General features: G+C 41.7%; 1 long non-coding RNA gene across 1 annotated transcript in view; it reads left to right on the top strand.

The window, feature by feature from the left end:
- The window catches only part of LOC144586680 (uncharacterized), a 67,596-nt gene extending 60,364 nt beyond the window's left edge, over positions 1-7,232 (top strand). Inside the window, exon 2 of the long non-coding RNA XR_013541636.1 lies at positions 7,034-7,232. This is a non-coding gene — a long non-coding RNA (uncharacterized LOC144586680). The remainder of the gene's footprint in view (positions 1-7,033) is intronic.
- Positions 7,233-18,305: the final 11,073 nt, after the last annotated feature.

Genomic DNA, 18,305 nt, shown 5'->3' with positions numbered 1-18,305 from the left:
TCCTGATCCTGGCAGAAGTGATCTGGCAGAAAGCTTTGCCACCGAAAAGTTCGCCTCATCCATTCTGAGGTTCCCAAAGGCTTCCCCAGGGCCAAAGGGAGCCCTAGGGAATATCAAAACCTGAAAGGGGGATAAAGGAGGCTTTCCATTGTTTTAAATGAAATGTTTCCAGTACCCAATCTAGGCGATGTCAGCATAAAGTTCGACAACAGAATATTGGCCAGTGTAACTTTATATGGGACGTGATGGCGTATGGGACGTGGTGGCGCTGCGGGCTAAACCACAGAAGCCTGTGCTGCAGGGTCAGAAGACCAAGCAGTCGTAAGATCGAATCCACACGACGGAGTGAGCTCCCGTCACTTTTCCCAGCTCCTGCCAACCTAGCGGTTCGAAAGCATGCAAATGCGAGTAGATAAATAGGTACCACCTCAGTGGGAAGGTAACAGCGTTCCGTGTCTAAGTCGCACTGGCCATGTGACCACGGAAGATTGTCTTCGGACAAACGCTGGCTCTATGGCTTGGAAACGGGGATGAGCACCGCCCCCTAGAGTCGAACACGACTGGACAAAAATTGTCAAGGGGAACCTTTACCTTTACCTAACTTTATTACATTGTTGAACATCAAGGAATCCTCTAATTCCTAACTATTGGCTATGCTGACAGAGGATGCCGGAGTCCAGTAATACCATCTCTGCCCTAATTTGCACATACCTAGCTGTGCCCACAGAAATAAGAGCTAACCAGACAGAGGTTGACTCTTATTTCTAATCAGAATTTATTTAGGAGACAAGAGCTTTCTCTTGTAGAAAAGCTCTTAACTTTAACCAGCAGTCCACCAACACTGAGAAAGGCTCTCTCTGTCTGTCTGTCTCTTGTGTGTGTGTGTGTGTGTGTGTGTGTGTGTGTGTGTGTGTGTGTGTGTGTGTGTGTGTGTATGTGTGTGTGTGTGTGTGTGTGTGTGTGTGAGAGAGAGAGAGAGAGAGAGAGAGAGAGAGAGAAACAACCCTCTTTTTACACCCCTTTCCCCTTCATACCCTATTACACAGTGGCTGAAATTCTCTCCCACATCTTAAACAGTGTAAGAGTGATGATGTCATCAGCTGTGGTGATTTTTGAGAAATAAAAAAGTTTCTGATTCCCACTTGAAGGTTCTGTGGCTCTTTTGTTGTGGCTCACATGAGATCTCTTTTGTTGTGGGGAAGCTGTTAGAGGGCCATGGGCTTTTGGAGCTGGGAATATTTGATTTCTGAACATCACTGCCACCAAGATGATTTTACTGGTAGCAGTGAACTTTGGAAGTTAAAGACAGGCACCCCACACTATGTGCCCAACAACATCCCCACAATAAGGGGATCTCATGGGGGGGGCGTGTGCCTGGGACTTAGGGAGAGTGTGAAATTGGATTTGTGTGTGTGTGATGTCATCATCGGCTTCATGTTGTATAGTTCTGCAAACAGGATTATAGCCAGTGTGCCTTCTGCATGCTATGCTCTATACCTCTGCAAGTACTTATCTTCTTCTTAATTCTAAGTCAGAAGGGCTTTGTCCTTTTGGTTGAATGTTTGGCATCACACAACCCTTGTTTGCATCACAACAACCATCACCATTCCCTTTATCGTCTTTTGCATTGTCTAGCTCCCTTGTAACAAAACATTCATTTTGTAATTTAAAACTAAAACTAAACCTAAAAAATTAGCAAAAAGTTAAATATGCAGAGTTACATTTCTTGGCATAAAAGTTGACCAAAATGTAGTATAACTTAAGAAGTAGACATTTTTGTGTGTGTGAAGGATGATGAAAATCTACCACCTCATGTCCCTTACAATTTTTTCATGTGCTCCCATGATTGGGAACCATCGCAGTAGAAAATCATATTTATTGTGAAACAGGACAATTTATAAACAATTGATTATATTTTTCTCTGTGTCAGTGCATTTGGAATTTGCCAGAAACAGGAAGGGAACTTGTAATTTAACTTTACATGCATGGAGAAATAGAATATTGCATATTGCCCTAATGGAAAAATTAACTCACCAGTTCAGATTACTTAAATAACCTCTTTTCCAAGTTGATTTTTTCAACACATTGTGTTCTTTTATTACATTAATAAGAATGACAAAACTTATTTTCCACCAGCCTCCCATGTCTATCTTTGGTGCAATATTCTAATCTGATACAGACTGCAGTGTCATGAAAGTAATTTATTGGATTATACATTCTTGGTGAAAGGCCTGTACCATTATTATTATTTGTTGTTGTTCACATGTACCTTCAAAAAAGTTTTTAAAAAGACAAAGTACTAAAGGAAATGAATAAATAACAAACAGAAAAAAAAGATATACCATATTGAATGCAGAAAACTAGAATATGTCGGTCATGGCATGTGTGGGGCTGCCTTTGAGGCTGCTGCGGAAACTTCAGGTGGTGCAGTATGCAGCGGCCAGACTTCTCAATGGTGTGAAAAAATACCAACATATCTCACCCACTCTGGCCGCATTGCATTGGCTGCCCATCCGCTTCCGCATCGACTTCAAAGTGCTGATGCTTACGTACAAAGCCCTAAACGGTTTAGGGCCTCGATACTTGGTGGAACGCCTACTCCCACCAAGATCTACCCGTGTCACTCGCACGAGCCGGGAGGTGAGGCTGAGGAGCCTGATGCCAAGGAAGGCCCAAAAAGAAAAGACAAGAAATCAGGCCTTCTCAGCAGTGGCTCCTCACCTACACCCTGATATTCGCGCGGCTCCCTCGCTGGGTATTTTAAAAAATCAACTAAAAACATTGATGTTTCGGCAGGCCTTCTTCTCAGCCAATTCCTGATCTCCCCTTTCTTTCCTCTTCCTAATGTTTGTCCCATCTTGTTGTAAGTTTTCCCCTTATGTAAAATTGGTTTTATTGTAAGCCGCCTAGAGTGGTCTTAATCGACTAGATAGGCAGGATATAAAATAAATAAATAAATAAATAAATAAAAATAGAAAGTGCAGATTGTTACATATGATCATTAAAGGTACACTAATTAAGAAAAGAAGTGCAGAGAGGAGAAGATCTTGTTGGATGCAGAACTTGAGAGGTGTGTTTGGATGTACCACAATATCATTGCTTGTTGAGAGCAATGGTATCCAAAGTCAGCATAGCCATGGTGGTGTCAGCTTCTAGTAGGAGAGAAAGGACCTAACATCCCCATTTTGCAACAGAAGAGGAAATGGCAGCAGTAATAATGAAGGCAGTGATTAAACTATTTGCCAGATTGAATATTGTATGACCACAGAGCCATTGCAAAAGTATTTGTGTCCCCACCCCCACTGTTGGAGAAGCCTCTTGTGGAATCACACAATCCATCCAAAGTGTTTCTGTGTGATTTATTTCTGTGTCGATGTACATTTCACACATAGGTTCTTCATTCTTCTATTTAGGTACAATAACATATTTTAAAAGGTTATTGTTGTTGTTGTTGTTGTTGTTGTTGTTGTTGTTGTTTAGTCGTTAAGTCATTTACGACTCTTTGTGGCCCTACGGACCAGAGCACTCCAGGCCCTCCTGTCTTCCACTGCATCCCGGAGTTTGGACAAATCCACATTGGTAGCTTCAGTGACACTATCCAGCCATCTTGTCCTCTGCCGTCCCCTTCTCTTGCCCTCACACTTTCCCAATATCAAGGTCTTTTCCAGGGAGTCTTCTCTTCTCATGGGATGACCAAAGTATTGAAGCCTCAGCTTCAGGATCTGTCCTTCCAGTGAGCACACAGGGTTGATGTCCTTCAAAATGGATAGGTTTGTTCTCTTTGCAGTCCAGGGGACTCTCAAGAGTCTCCTCCAGCACCACAATTCAAAAGCATCAATTCTTCGACAGTCAGCCTTCTTTATGGTCGAATTCTCACTTCCATACATTGCTACTGGAAAAACCATAGCTTTGACTATGTGGACCTTTGTCGGCAAGGTGATATCTCTACTTTTTAAGATGCTGCCTAGGTTTGTCATCACTTTCTTCCCAAAAAGCAGGTGTCTTTTAATTTCATGGCTGCTGTCACCATCTGCAGTGACCATGGAGCCCAAGAAAGTAAAGTCTGTCACTGCCTCTATATCTTCCCCTTCTGTTTGCCAGGAGGTGATGGGACCAGTGGCCATGATCTTAGTTTTTTGCGCTCTCCTCTTTCACCCTCATTAAGAGGTTCTGTGATTCCGCCTCACTTTCTGCCATCAGAGTGGTATCATCTGCACATCTCAAGTTGTTGATATTTCTTCTGGCTATCTTAATTCTGGCTTGGGATTCTTCAAGTCAGGCCTTTCACATGATGTATTCTGCATATGTTAAATAAGCAGGGAGGCAGTATACAGCCTTGTCGTAGGTCTTTCCCAATTTTGAACCAATCCGTTGGTACATATCCAGTTCTAACTGTTGCTTCCTGCCCCACATATAGATTTCTCAGGAGATAGATAAGGTGGTCAGGCACTCCCATTTAAGGACTTGCCACAATTTGCTGTGGTCCACACAGTCAAAGGCTTTTGCACAGTCAATGAAGCAGGAGTAGATGTTTTTCTGGAACTCTCTGGCTTTCTCCATAATCTAGCACATGTTAGCATTTTGGTCTCTAATTCCTCTGCCCATTCAAAATCCAGCTTGTACTTCTGGGAGCTCTCGATCCACAAACTGATGAAGCCTACCTTGTAGATTTTGAGTATAACCTTACTAGAGTGTAAAATGAGTGCAATTGTACAGTAGTTGGAGCATTCTTTGACACTGCCCTTCTTTGGGATTGGGATGTAGACTGATCTTTTCCAATCCTCTGGCCACTGCTGAGTTTTCCAAACATGCTGGCATATTGAGTGTAGCATCTTAATGGCATCGTCTTTTAAGATTTTAAATAGTTCCACTGGAATGCCATCACCTCCACTGGTCTTGTTGTTAGCCAGGCTTTCTAAGGCCCACTTGACTTCACTCTCCAGGATGTCTGGCTCAAGGTCAGCAACCACACTATCTGGATTCTCCAGGACATCAAAATCTTTCTGGTATAATTCCTCATGTATTCTTGCCACCTCTTCTTGATGTCTTCTGCTTTTGTTAGGTCCCTACCATTTTTGTCCTTTATCATGTCCATCTCTGCAGAAAATATTTAATATTTCTAATTTTCTTGAACAGGCCTCTGGTTATTCCTTTTCTATTATTTTCCTCTGTATCTTTGCACTGTTCATTTAAGAAGGCCCTCTTGTCTCTCCTTGCGATTCTTTGAAAATCTGCATTCAATTTTCTGTAACTTTCCCTGTCTCCCTTGCATTTTGTTTCCCTTCTCTTCTCTGCTATTTGTACGGTCTTGTTGGACAGTCACTTTGCTTTTGTGCATTTCCTTTTTTGGGGGGATGGTTTTTGTTGCTGCCTCCTGTAGAATGTTACGAGCCACTATCCATAGTTCTTCAGGCACTCTGTCCACCAAATCTAGTTCTTTAAATCTGTTCTTTACTTCCACTGTGTATTCATAAGGGATTTGGTATAGATTACATCTCACTAGCCCAGTGGTTTTTCCTACTCTCTTCAGTTTCAGTTTGAATTTTGCTATGAGAAGCTGATGATCAGAGCCACAATCAGCTCCAGGTCTTGGTTTTTGTTATTGTTGTTGTTGTTGTTGTTTTGAGTGCATAGATCTTCTCCATCTCTGGCTGCAGATAACATAATCAATCTGATTTTGGTATTGCCCATCTGGTGATTTCCATGTGTAGAGTCACCTCTTGTGTTGTTGGCAAAGAATGTTTGTGATGACCAGCTTGTTCTTTTGACAAAACTCTATTAGCCTTTCCCCTGCTTTGTTTTGAACTCCAAGGCCAAACATCCCTGTTGTTCCTTTTATCTCTTGATTCCCTACTTTTTAGCATTCCAATCCCCTATAATGACTTGAACATCTTTCTTTGATGTCAGTTCAAGAAGGTGTTGTAAATCTTCATAGAATTGGTCAATTTCAGTTTCTTCAGCATTGAAGAGCATTAGTTTGTGAATACACTTTGATTAATGTGATGTGGAAAGGTCTCCCTTGGATTCATATTGAAAACATTCTATCATTTTTGAGATTATATCCCAGTACAGCTTTTCCCACTCTTTTGTTGACTATGAGGGCTACTCCATTTCTTCTACAAGATTCTTGTCCACAATAGTACATGTGATAATCATCTGAATTGAGTTGAATTTGCCTATTCCCATCCATTTTAGTTCACTGATGCCTAGGATGTCAATGTTTATTCTTGCCGTCTCCTGTTTGACCACATCCAGCTTATCAAAGTTCAATCATCTTACATTCCAGGTTCCTATGCAGTATTTTTCTTTGCAGCATCGGACTTTCCTTTCACTTCCAGGCATGTCCACAGCTGAGCGTCCTTTCGGCTTTGGCCCAACCACTTTATTATTCTCCTCCACTCTTCCTTAGTAGAATGTTGAATGCCTTCTGACCTGAGGGGCTCGTTTTCCAGTGTCATATCTTTTAGCCTTTTGTTTCCGTCCATGGAGTTTTCTTGGCAAAGATACTGGAGTGACTTGCCAGTTCCTGCTCCAGGTGGATCACGTTTAGTCAGAACTCTCCACTATGACCTTTCTGTCTTGTGTGTCCGTGCATGGCATAGCCCATAGCTTCTCTGAATTACTCAAGTCCCTTCGCCACAACAAGGCAGCAGTTGGTAAAGGTTCTTTTTTAAAGATACACAAACCCAAAGAAAAAAGAAAAAGAAAAAGGATAGTGTTGTGGGCTCCCCCTACTGAGATTAAGAGTGAAAGTCACCAAAATATTTTGATCTTAACTGGGTAGAAAAGATGATCGGAGAACACACAAAGAAGCAGGAGGTATGTGATCTCAATGATTCATTCACCAGAGCAAAATTGGATGCCTCATTGTCTTAGAATGTAAATGGATTAAAGGCTGTCTAGTACAAGCTATGCCCTGTGGCAGATCAGTCTGTATTAACAAAATTCCATTGGTAAAATGAAATAAGAACTGCATAGGGTTAGTATAAAAGATAGCGCCATAAAAGCTAAAAAAAATATCTGTTTCAAACAGGTGCATATATTGAGAGAAGGGAAGACATCTCATCAGGCAATTTCAGATAAGGCACGATACCCAAGGGTCCTCGCTAATGATGGCTTGGCAGAGAAAAGGCTGCCCAAATCAGCCATGGAATAAGGCAAGTCTGTATAACTTCACAATTTCTTTGCGATGCTATGTAGCAGGCATAAGGAACCTTTGAATATAGCCCACAGAGGTTCCTCAACTTACCTGCGAGATTCTTTTCCTTAGGCTGTGCCCACAGAAATAAGAGCTAACCAGACAGAAGTTGACTCTTATTTCTAATCAGAATTTTTAGGAGACAAGAGCTTTCTTTTGTACAAAAGCTCTTAACTTTAACCAGCAGTTCACCAACACTGAGAAAGGCTCTCTGTCTCTCTCTCTCTTTCTGTCTCTTTGTGTGTGTGTGTGTGTGTGTGTGTGTGTGTGTGTGTGTGTGTGTGTGTGTGAGAGAGAGAGAGAGAGAGAGAGAGGATGGCCATGCTCCTTGCTGATGTGCACCCCCTTGGAGTTCTTCTGGAAGGAAATCTGTCTGGAAAGGGGTCTCCACCCCTGCTCTATAGAGTGCCGTAATCTCATGGAAGCACTGGATATAGACCTCTACATTTCTCTTTACCTCAGCAATACTGAAAGCAAAGATCCAGATGTGTTTGGCCAAATATATTTGGTAGCAGCGTATGATCCTTAAAGAATCCGTACCATCGTTTCTTATTGCCATCCACCCAAAACTGAAGTTGCTGCTTTCACACGACTTGTTTTATGTGTACAGAGATCTGGGCCTCTTCTCTTTCTCTTGCCTTTGGATGGCAGAATTATTTTCTTCACAAAAGAAATACTCTGCTCCTTCATTGCTTTCCAGTATTGTTTTAAGCTACCTTGGGTACCATGTGGATGACATGTCATTCCATATGGTACCCAAGGTAGCTTAAAACAATGAGACACAAGATACATATACTCTGATTCCATACTATCTGTTATTGTACAAGGATCTTAGTAAATTTTGGTTTGTGTGGAAATAAAACAGTGAAAGACCTGGGAAAAAAGGGGCCTTGACTTCTGTCAGCAAATATTACAGTTAACCTCATTTTCTATATCTGAGGAAAAATGAGAAAGAATCTTGTAGCTAGAGACGGCTGGATCAGCTATTTCTAGTCTGTGTCAGATCTATGTTCCTAAGTCTATGCCATCCAATTTCCCTATTAGTGTGACATTCTTGGGGGTGGGGAGTGTGAAAATGTAGAATTTTAAAATATAAATATTTTGATTATAACTCCTCACAAAATGCACATTGATCAGTGTATTTAACCTTAACATATGCATTCCTAAAGCTTGTAGGCAAGTGCAAGCTCTAAAGAATAATTATATTTCAACCCACATATTAGTTCAGGAGCTATAGGTTTGATTAGCTTGCACCAGATCTCACAAAGACTGAATTCATAAATGTTGCAACCAGAGCACATTATTGTGACATATGCTTTCACAATGCCCACTGTGCCAAAAGCAGATGGTGCTGTCCTCAACTGGCATATTTGCGAAGTCATAGAATCGTGGAGCAATAGAGTTGGAAAGGGCCTATAAGGCCACTGAGTCCAACTGCATGCTAAATGCAGGGATCCACATCAAAGCAGATCTGACCGATGGTAGTCCAATTTTCTTTTGAATGCCTCCAGTGTTTGGTGTGTTCACCACCTCCTGAGATAATTGGTTCCATTGTTGTACTGTTCTAACAGTTAATAAGTTTTTTCCTGATAGTCAGCCTAAATCTGGCTTCGTGTGGCTTGAGCCCATTATTACATGTCCTGCACTCTGGGTTGCTCAAGAATAGATCCTGCCCTTCCTCTGTATGACTCCCTTCCAAGTACAGTGGGGTCTTGACTTAAGAACGGCTCGAGTTAAGAACATTTTGACTTAAGAACCGCTCTCATAGGAAAATATTGACTTGACTTACATACTTAGATTTGAGTTAAGAACTGAAAAAAAAACCACGTGGGAGGCAGGGAAAGTGCAAAATTTGAACTTTCAGTTAACTGTTGGCCCGTGAAAAGGATGCCTGTCTGCTTCCTCACTCCTCCCAGCGTTTAGAGAGTGGATTGGGAGACAGTCTTCAGGCTGCCTGGTACTGCCCTGCCTGGACTGTATTTTCCCTGCCTTCCCTGAACCTTTCTTGACCTAAGAAAAAAAGAAACAAAATATCCCCCTCCAGTGGTCGAAGGCGGAATAGCAGCTTCCCATTAGTTTCTATGGACGGAAAAGAGCAGATACGGATCAAATGGTTCTCAATGCATTCCTATGGGAAATGCAGATTTGACCTGCGAACTTTTTGACTTGAGAACCGCCTTCCAATATGGATTAAGTTCTCAAGTCAAGACCCCACTGTATTTGAAAACTGCTATCATATCTCCCCTCAGTCTTCTTTCTCGGTGCTAAAGATGGCCAACTCTTTCTGTCTTTCTTCATAAGGCTTGAGTCAGAGTTTCCCAACCTGAAGTTTTTTCTGTATTCACTACTGATTTGTTTCACCCATTAAAGGTGGATTCCTCCCTGAATCTCAGAAATGCATAATGTATTACAGTGGTTTATCTTTGAAGGTCTCACAGTAAGGATGTGTGAGAGTCTTGTTTCAGTTCATTTTTCTCTGCAGCTGTATTGACAATCCACCCCTGCTGTGTAGAGTGCCATCACCTCTTAGAGACATTGGATATGAACCTCTACGTACCCACCTCTTTTTCAAAAAGCTTGTACAACTATAGCACATGCAGGTGTTCACCATGCTGTAACCTATTGACTTTGTCTGGTGCAGGTGGAGGTCAGTGTTTCAGTTAATATATGAAAATTTTATGCAACCTTCCTCATTTCTTCCTATTTGAGATAGCATTAAATTGATGTGGAAGAAATTAAAATGCCTTGAGAAAGTGGGCCTAGCCATTTCCCCCCGCTATCGCTATAAATTTTTGTTTGGTTGCTTTGCAATATCACACCGTCATGGCTACCTCCACAGATTTCTGATAAGTAAACATTAACCCAGTTCTGATGCTACTCATTGCAAGGGAGCATTTCATAAAAGTTCCAGTTCCTCTCAAGGGGAGAGATGGATTTGCTGCTGTTTTTCATGTCAGCTCTTGTTGACAACATTATGACACCTGAACCTTCCTCTCATCCCCTCTGTGCTATGTGACAAGGCTAATATCATGATTCAAGCACTCCTCACTGTTTCCTCATCAGTGTTAAGTACTCTGAAGGTCATGAACAACAAAGCCCCCTGACACAAGCTACTAAAGGTCAGCTCGTGCTTCAGTTTGGTTTGAATATTATCTGTCGGCTTTCCTCTACTTTCCTGTGGCTGAGAATATGAGGAGGTTCAGAAGCCACCCTCTCTTTTTCTCGTCCTGCTGCTCTCATTTATTTCAATTTGCTATGCTTTCAGCATTATGGGAGAAAGGAAGAAAGCATGATTGTGTCTGCAGAGCACCAAATGAAACACCAAGGCTGAAGTCCATAAACTGATTAAGCTAATACAAGATTTAAGCCGGCACCTTTGGATTTTGATGGCATTAACAGTGCAGTCATATATAAAGTTAAGCTTTTCTGAAGCTCCTGACATGGGTGGGCTGAGGTGTGACTCTCTCTGCACTGAATCGAGTTGTAACTCACTTGGGAGAAAATTAATATGATATGTAGTTTAGGGATGGGCATATTTTAGGCCTACAATATCTGTGTTGCTGTTGTTGCATTGGGAGAGCCTTTGAGATCCACCACCTGGAACTTGACACAAAAGACACACACTTATAATTAAAGCCCAATAATTTGTTTTCGGTTACCAACACTGAACAAATGTCACAGGCTTTCCACGTACACACACACAAAAAACCCCCTCTCTTAATTATTCCCCTTCCAAGCTTTCTTCATTTGAAGAGTACAGTTTAGTGTCATGTCATTTTGATTCTGCTATAGTTAAACCACTGGGAGTTGTAAATCCTGTCCAATCAATGTAAGTCTTTGAGAGGTTTACTGATAGATGGCAATCCACCTTCTTCCCCTCTGCTGCCACTAAACTGGGTTATGGTTAGGGTTGCCAGATGTCAGGCAAAAGGAGGACATGTCCTCCTTTTTAGCCTAATGTCCTCCATCAGGCAGGCAAAGATAAAATGTCAGGCTTTTGTATATTTTATGTTATAATTTTGGATGGGAGGGGAAGAGGTGGAAGGACCCCTTTCCCCCTGGCTTCCCCCACCCCCACCTGCCTTCCCACTCCCGGTATTTTGAAAAAAAGCCTCCATTGAATTTATTTTTATTTTTTAACATGACTGCTTCTTGGTCGGTTCACTAAAAGACATTTATTGGCAGCTATTGTAATGAAATTGTATTGATTGTGGGTTTAATCTGGAATGCTTCAAATGAAACATTCAATATGTCCTCCTTTGTCCTCCTTTTTTTCTTTCTATGTCCTCCTTTTAGTACCCGTGTATCTGGCAACCCTAATTATGGTGGATTATGTTGCTGATGGAGAGAGATAGTTGGGAACAAGGGATAGGTAAGGAATGTGGTTAAGGTCTCTTTCAGAAGTAGGTAAGTTGGGGGCCTCCTGAGGGATGGTTTCTGATATCTCTTTTAATATTGTTTTCAGAATCCTACAATTTTAGGCTTTGTAAGCATCAAGCCTTCAGTATGCAGGGGTAAATCTGAAAATATGATGGCAATAGAGGCCCACACTTCAGAAACAAAGGGAAACCCATAGACATTTTTATCTCAGCCTTGGGGGCTTTGCACAAGCATCACATTGCAGTCCCCAAACAGGTTCCCCACAAAAGCATCTGCCATGGTGGCTCGGAATGCATTCTGTCCATGAAAATGACAGGAAATGATTTACTACTCAACACTTCACTGCTTGTTTTGTGACATAAAACATGTATTTAATGATCGTCTTAGAACTGCAGAGTTGGGAAGGGCCCTATTGGATCATGAAGTCCAGCCCCTGTCAAGTAGACACAGTGGAGAACTGAACCCTCAGCCAAATCTCTAAGCCAGTGAACTACAGTGGTGCCTCGCTTAACGGGCACCCCGTTTAATGATGAATCAGCATAGTGATGCAGATTTTGCGATCGCAAAAGCGATCGCATTGTGATGAAGGCCCCATTTTCCCCCAGCTGACCGGTGGGGGCTTCGGAAGGACCGCGGGGGAGGGCTCCACTGCGCTCCTTCCCAAGCGCCCCCCAGTCAGCTGGGCGAAAATGCCAGTGGGGCCTTTGGTAGGATTGCAGGGGAGCCCTCCCCCGCAGTCCTCCCAAAGGCCCCATTTTTGCACAGCTGATCGGTGGTTCCAAAATGGTCGCTGCGTCAAGAAAATGGCCGCCTGCAGCGTTTTTGCGCTGATTCCTCGCTTACCGAGGTGGCGAAAATGGCAGCCCTATGGAGGATTCCCGCTTAGCGGTGGGTTCCCCCCCATAGGAACGCATTAAACGGAGTTTAATGCGTTCCTATGGGGTTTTTCTTTCTGTATAGCGATGTTTCCGGATAGCGATGTTTTTTCTGGAACGGATTAATGTCACTATGCAGGGCACCACTGTATCTAGCAGTAAGGCTAATGGTGTCATCAGCTGCGGCATTTTTTCATAAATAAAAATTCTGACTCCTCCCCACCCAAGGATCCCGAATCTCCCATGGGATCCTTTTAATTGCAGGAAAAACTTTGGGGGCAACAGGAAGGGACAAAGTCTTTAATTTCTCAAAAATTGTTGCCAGTGGGATAATTTTACATGTGGTGGCAGTTTTAGGAAGTTAAAGACTTCTCCCCATCCATCTCCCCCCAGTGGCTTCCCTATGAAGAAGGGAGTCCCATGGGAGCCTTGAGACCTTTAGGGGGGGGGAGCCACAGCTGATGATATCATCATCCTTAGAGGTTATAGCTCTGCGAACAGGATTTCAGCCATTTGTGCAGTAGGGTTGTGCTTTTGATTGAGAAAAAAAAAATCCAGGAGCAGAATGATACTGAATCTGAGCAATCCTGAGGATTATCAATCCATCTTTTGGGTGGACGCCGATGCATAAAAAGGTCTCTGAATTTTGATAATTTATCTCCGGGGTAAGAAGTAGAGGGGGGAGGAGGAGATACTGTAGTTTTGTAATGGATCGCTCCAGCTTCTAATCATAGTGAATGGTTAAATCAAATATTTCCAATCACAGTGCTTTTAGAGCAGATGATAAAACAATAGGGACACTGTGAGTGGGGCTCACAGACACAAAACTGATCAGAAATAGGATGGAGCGAATGATGGATGTGAAACATACAGCTATTCTTGCAATAGTCTATACAATATTCTTGCCAATTGTGCAGACCACTGAGAAAGTCTTAAACTCGTATTTTTCATTCACCATGACATCTTAGTCATTGCACCTATCCTGCTGACAAGTTGCAGACTTCTTTCTTTCTGTTTGGCTTTCTGCTTGGAAAGGAAAGCCTCTATTACATATGCTATTTTTACACAACTTGCACCCACTGCAAACCATGGAGAAGGGCAGGGGGCAGCAATTGACATTTGAACGTTCCCCTTCTAGAGGAGAGGACAGTGTACCTATCATGAAGTTACAGGTTTCTTAAGCAGTACTGTTATGTACCATGATGTATTGATCCTCCAGAGGGATAAGCACACCCCCTCCTCACTTTTTTGGAAACTCCAAAATTGTTAAGGCTTCTCTTATGCAAAACTCAGTTTTCTGAAACTTGTCAGTTTGATCTCCTGACAAAAGGCAAATGTTTTGTTTTAAAAGGCATGATATACAAAGCCTCCTGCACATATTTAACTGAGATTATCAATTGCTTTCTTAGCCAGTATGTTTCACTCCATTCTGGCAAACTGGAAAATTTGGCATGCACCCCTATTGTAATTCATATATTTATTTTAATATGTATTTATTTAAACATTTGTTGCCTGGCCTGTATCACAGGATCTCAGGGCCAGTTAAAAAAGCTGTACAAAACAATTTAAAATGCAACATATTTAAAACAAATTAAAATCAAACACTAGCAAATTTAAATATTCAAATATAAAAAAACCTTAACACCATTGCATTAAAACCTATGGAGGCCATGATCTCCAGCATCCAAAGACTCAAATAAATATGTCTTGATTTGGCATCAAAATGGTATCACCTGTGTCTTCTAATGTTTGTTTGACATGCCTCATAACTAGAGCTGGGAATGTTGTTCAGCTATGCTACGTTGGGCAAAGTCTGTTACGTACATCTGGCTTGAATAATGTCTAGCATCTCCAGTGAGGAAAGATGCAAATATAATTAATCTTGGTTAAACCGAAACAAAATATCTTGTACCTCCAGAATTATTGAATGATAATATTGAACAGTAGGTGCCAAATCTGTCCAAAAAGCTCACAAATATACAGAGAATTTGCTTTTAGCTTGGACCTTCAAGATGGTGGTAGCTCTTTGCAAAGAAGGGGATAAAACGACTCCACTAAGTCTAAGGTTGGCAGTATTTTTATTGGATTACTACCAAGTTTCAAATAAGACAAACCTTCAAGTTCTCCAGAATGTTTTATCAGGCAAAGATGATATAAAACATGGGCTTAAGGCACAGAGTTTGAAAACTGAGCCCAATGTAATGGCCTTGCTATGAAATCAAACTACTAAAAAAACAAAATGGTGTACATTTTCTATAGGAAACAGAGGTAACAAAGGTACCAACTGAGAATTCCTCCTCTGTCTGCAGACAAAAGGCTGCAGTTTTTGAGGGATTGGGAAAGGATTGTACTATTATTTGCTGAGCATGTAGTCCTGACATCTAAGACTGGCCTTAGATAAGTGCTATCATAATTTGGCCAGTTCTGTAAACAAGAATGTATGAAGATGATTTACTCATAAAATCAAGATGGAAGTTTTCGGTAGGTAGAATACATGGTACATCAGAAAGCTAGAAGAACAGATAAGAGAGCATCAGGTTAAATACTTAAAAATTATCATGCCCCTGCAAATCATGTGTCTGGAAGTCAATTCTGACTTGTGGCAACCCTTTTTTTGGGGGGGGGGCTTTCTAGATAAAAAATATGCAGAAGTGGTTTTACCATTCTCTTCTTCTGGGAGCACCCTCGGAGTGTGCAGCTGGCCCAGGGCCACACAGGCTGGCTCTTCTCCCTGGAGGCACAGCGGGGAATAGAACTCCCAACCTCATTCAGAGCTGGACTGGAGATACTGTGTTTCTGGCTAAGAATGAATCAACTAGGTCAGTGTTTCTCAACCTTGGGTAACCCAGGTGTTCTCGGACTGCAGTTCCCAGAAGCCTTCACCACCAGCTGTGCTGACTAGGGTTTCTGGGAGTTGCAGTCCAAGAACACCTGGGTTACCTGGGTTGGGAACCACTAAACCAGGTGATGGGTACCTATCCAAACTTTGCTGTCTGGAATAACTATGCAAAGAATGGTCTTGGGACTATGTCTGTCACAAGGATGCCAGAATGTAGTGTTTTACCTGACATGCTGATCAACCTAGGCCCAGCAAATAAATTAAGGGAGCGTAGGTATGCTTATATTGGACGTATCAATTATAGTTTGATTCAGTACAGTATTTTTTTGAACTGGCATGACGTGGTTATGGAGAACCATTCTAGACCTAGTTATTAAAGGACAATAACTTCACCTCAGATATGGGAAGCACTGCAGTTCTAGACTATGCCATCAATGTTGGCTCAGTGGATACAGTGTGCAGAGATGGCATAAAGGGCCTCCCGCACTCTCCTTTCCACTGCCCACTATACAACTTTCCCAGAAGGATTCTTTCCAAGTGTCTTACAATATTGGCCAATAGTCCAGTGCATTTTTAAAAAAATCCTTTCTTAGAGATATTGATACGAGCAAGGTCTCTTATCACATAGCCAGTTTTGCACTTCCAGGGAGGAAGATCTGGGAAATACTGGTGAAAATCCATTTTGGATTTCAGTCACTTTGTCTTACTATGACATGCAAAATGTCACATGCAAACAGAATATTTATGTTTTTGTTTTGCTGTATTGACAGTATCTGCTAAGATTTTGCAGATGTCAAAATGTACCTTTCAGATACATGCCATTGTAGGATTGACTGTAGCAGCTACTTGTAAATGATTTTATGTTGTCTATAACTTGACATGGGAAAAAGAAAAAATTTCTGGATATATAAACTTTTTACAAAAGTTTCATATAATTTATATACATTTTATTACTGGTATGTGTTCTTGTATTGTATTGCTTTGTTATGTTTTTCAATGGCCTGTGGTCATGAGTAATCAAATGCTAGCCCAGAATGTATCTTGTACAATGTATTTACCACTTAGGTACTTGAAACAGAATATTATACCCTTAAACCAAAATAGATGGTGGAGTTGTTTTGTATTCCATCACACGATTCAAAGCTCTTATTATTTCTAGGCTTGAGCAATGGATGTTAGTATCCACTGTGTTTCTGTGACTTCATAATTTCTATTTCCTTCTGGAGCTGTTTTCTGAAACTGGAGGCTCAGTTGTCTTCCATGAGTAGTGATGCTTTTCCTCAAAAAGTCCATCCAAGTGAAGTCCTTGAAAAGAATATGAACTATGAAAGAATGATTCTTAAGGTTGCCATATCCCATTTTTCCAAATCTAGACAATCTAATTTCCATAACATGGAAATGAGGTGCTGCAATCATGCAAATGAGAGGCGCCAATTTAGCACACAACATTCATGTGAGACGGCATCTTTTGCCAGCTATCCAAGACACTGAGGAAAGAAGACATACAAAGCAGCTGTGCTTGGCCAACTGTTTCTGCCAAGAAAGAGAGAGCGACAGAGAGGAATGCCAGAGGAAGCCCACTTTGCATTTACATTTCCTAATCTCAGTCAGAAGATTTCTGTAGTAAATCTGGCCACTGACTCAAATCTGAGTGGGTTTCAATAACAAGTAAAGTCATTTAATATTATAAAATGTCTTGTCTGGAAAAAATGTTGCACATGTCTTTATCTATTAGTCACTTCTTCAAAAAAAAATCCTCTGGCTTATGAATGTGGATTCCTTTGCTTCTGTACCCATAGTTCAAAAAGCCAGGAAATGGCGCAATATTGCTGCACAATATCATGCTCATGTTGTCAGCAGGAAAAAGGATGCCAGGCTTTACATAGCCTGAATGTTGACTACAGTAATGGTAGTAGTCAAGGTGATCTACAGCAGTGGTCCCCAACCTTTTTAGCCCTGAGGACTGGCTGGGAAAGGCGGGGGCACCCCCTTGTGCGTGTGCGCATGTGCAAAGGAGTGGGGGCGCTTGTGTGTGAGTGTGCATGTTCATGTGGGCACTTGGGCACTCATGCACATGTGCGAAGGGGTGGGGTAGCACTCATGTGGATGCAGGCACATGCGCGCAGGCGCAAACTGGCTGTGGGGGGGGGAGTGCATGCAGGGGTGGGGGTGGGAGGTCCGTCTCTGTGGCCTGGTCTGTCTCAGGCCACGAAGCAGCACCGGGCCGTGGACCGGGGGTCGGGGACCTCTGATCTACAGGATACCCTGTTATGCTCCTGACTACCATTCACAAAGTGACAACACACAAAGGAAAATCCCAAAAGCTGACTCCTTTTTTCATAATGTAATCACTTTTCACACAAACAAAAATGTCGGGGGGGGGGTTTCAACAAGTGCGAATGGTAGTGAAGAGAAAAGGATATCCTGTAGACCATCTTGGGCTGTCCCATTGGTGTTGTCAACATCCAGTTTCAAAGTTAGAATTTTTTGTTTGGGGCATCTTTTTTTTAAAGTTGGCTTATGGAATGTTGAATGATGTACAGTATCTATTGCTGCATGCCCGTGCAGCAATAATCCATTTCTTGCTCATGGTTCTACCTCAGTAGCCTGTTGGTAACTTAACTCTAGGACTCAAACAACAAGAATCAATGGCAAGAACCCTACTAGTGCTGCCATGGTCTTGTTACTTTAGCTCAGCAAATAAAATAAAATACTGTAAAAGCAAATAGATTAAATATTTTTTAATCTAAATTTTATCTTTTTCAGAAGGCAATAATGTTAAGGGCAAAAGTGCAGTGAGTTTTACGCCAGCCTTATCCCTAAAATCATTTGATGGTATCCATTGATAAAGAATTACAAAGTGTTCAGACTGGGAAAGTATAAATTTGAAGTTTGTGAGCGAACTAAAGGTAGAATAAATTGTCTGAAAACAGCCCCACCACCCAAATAATTTCTCAGCTTTTAATTCAATTTCTAATCCCTGTTTTAGAAGGGAAACCTGTTTGAGATTATA

The sequence above is a fragment of the Pogona vitticeps genome, chromosome 2 (assembly GCF_051106095.1).
Source record: "Pogona vitticeps strain Pit_001003342236 chromosome 2, PviZW2.1, whole genome shotgun sequence".
Taxonomy (NCBI): Eukaryota; Metazoa; Chordata; class Lepidosauria; order Squamata; family Agamidae; genus Pogona; species Pogona vitticeps.
The sequence above is the reverse complement of the archived record's forward strand: the minus strand, read 5'-3'. Positions and strand labels throughout refer to the sequence as shown.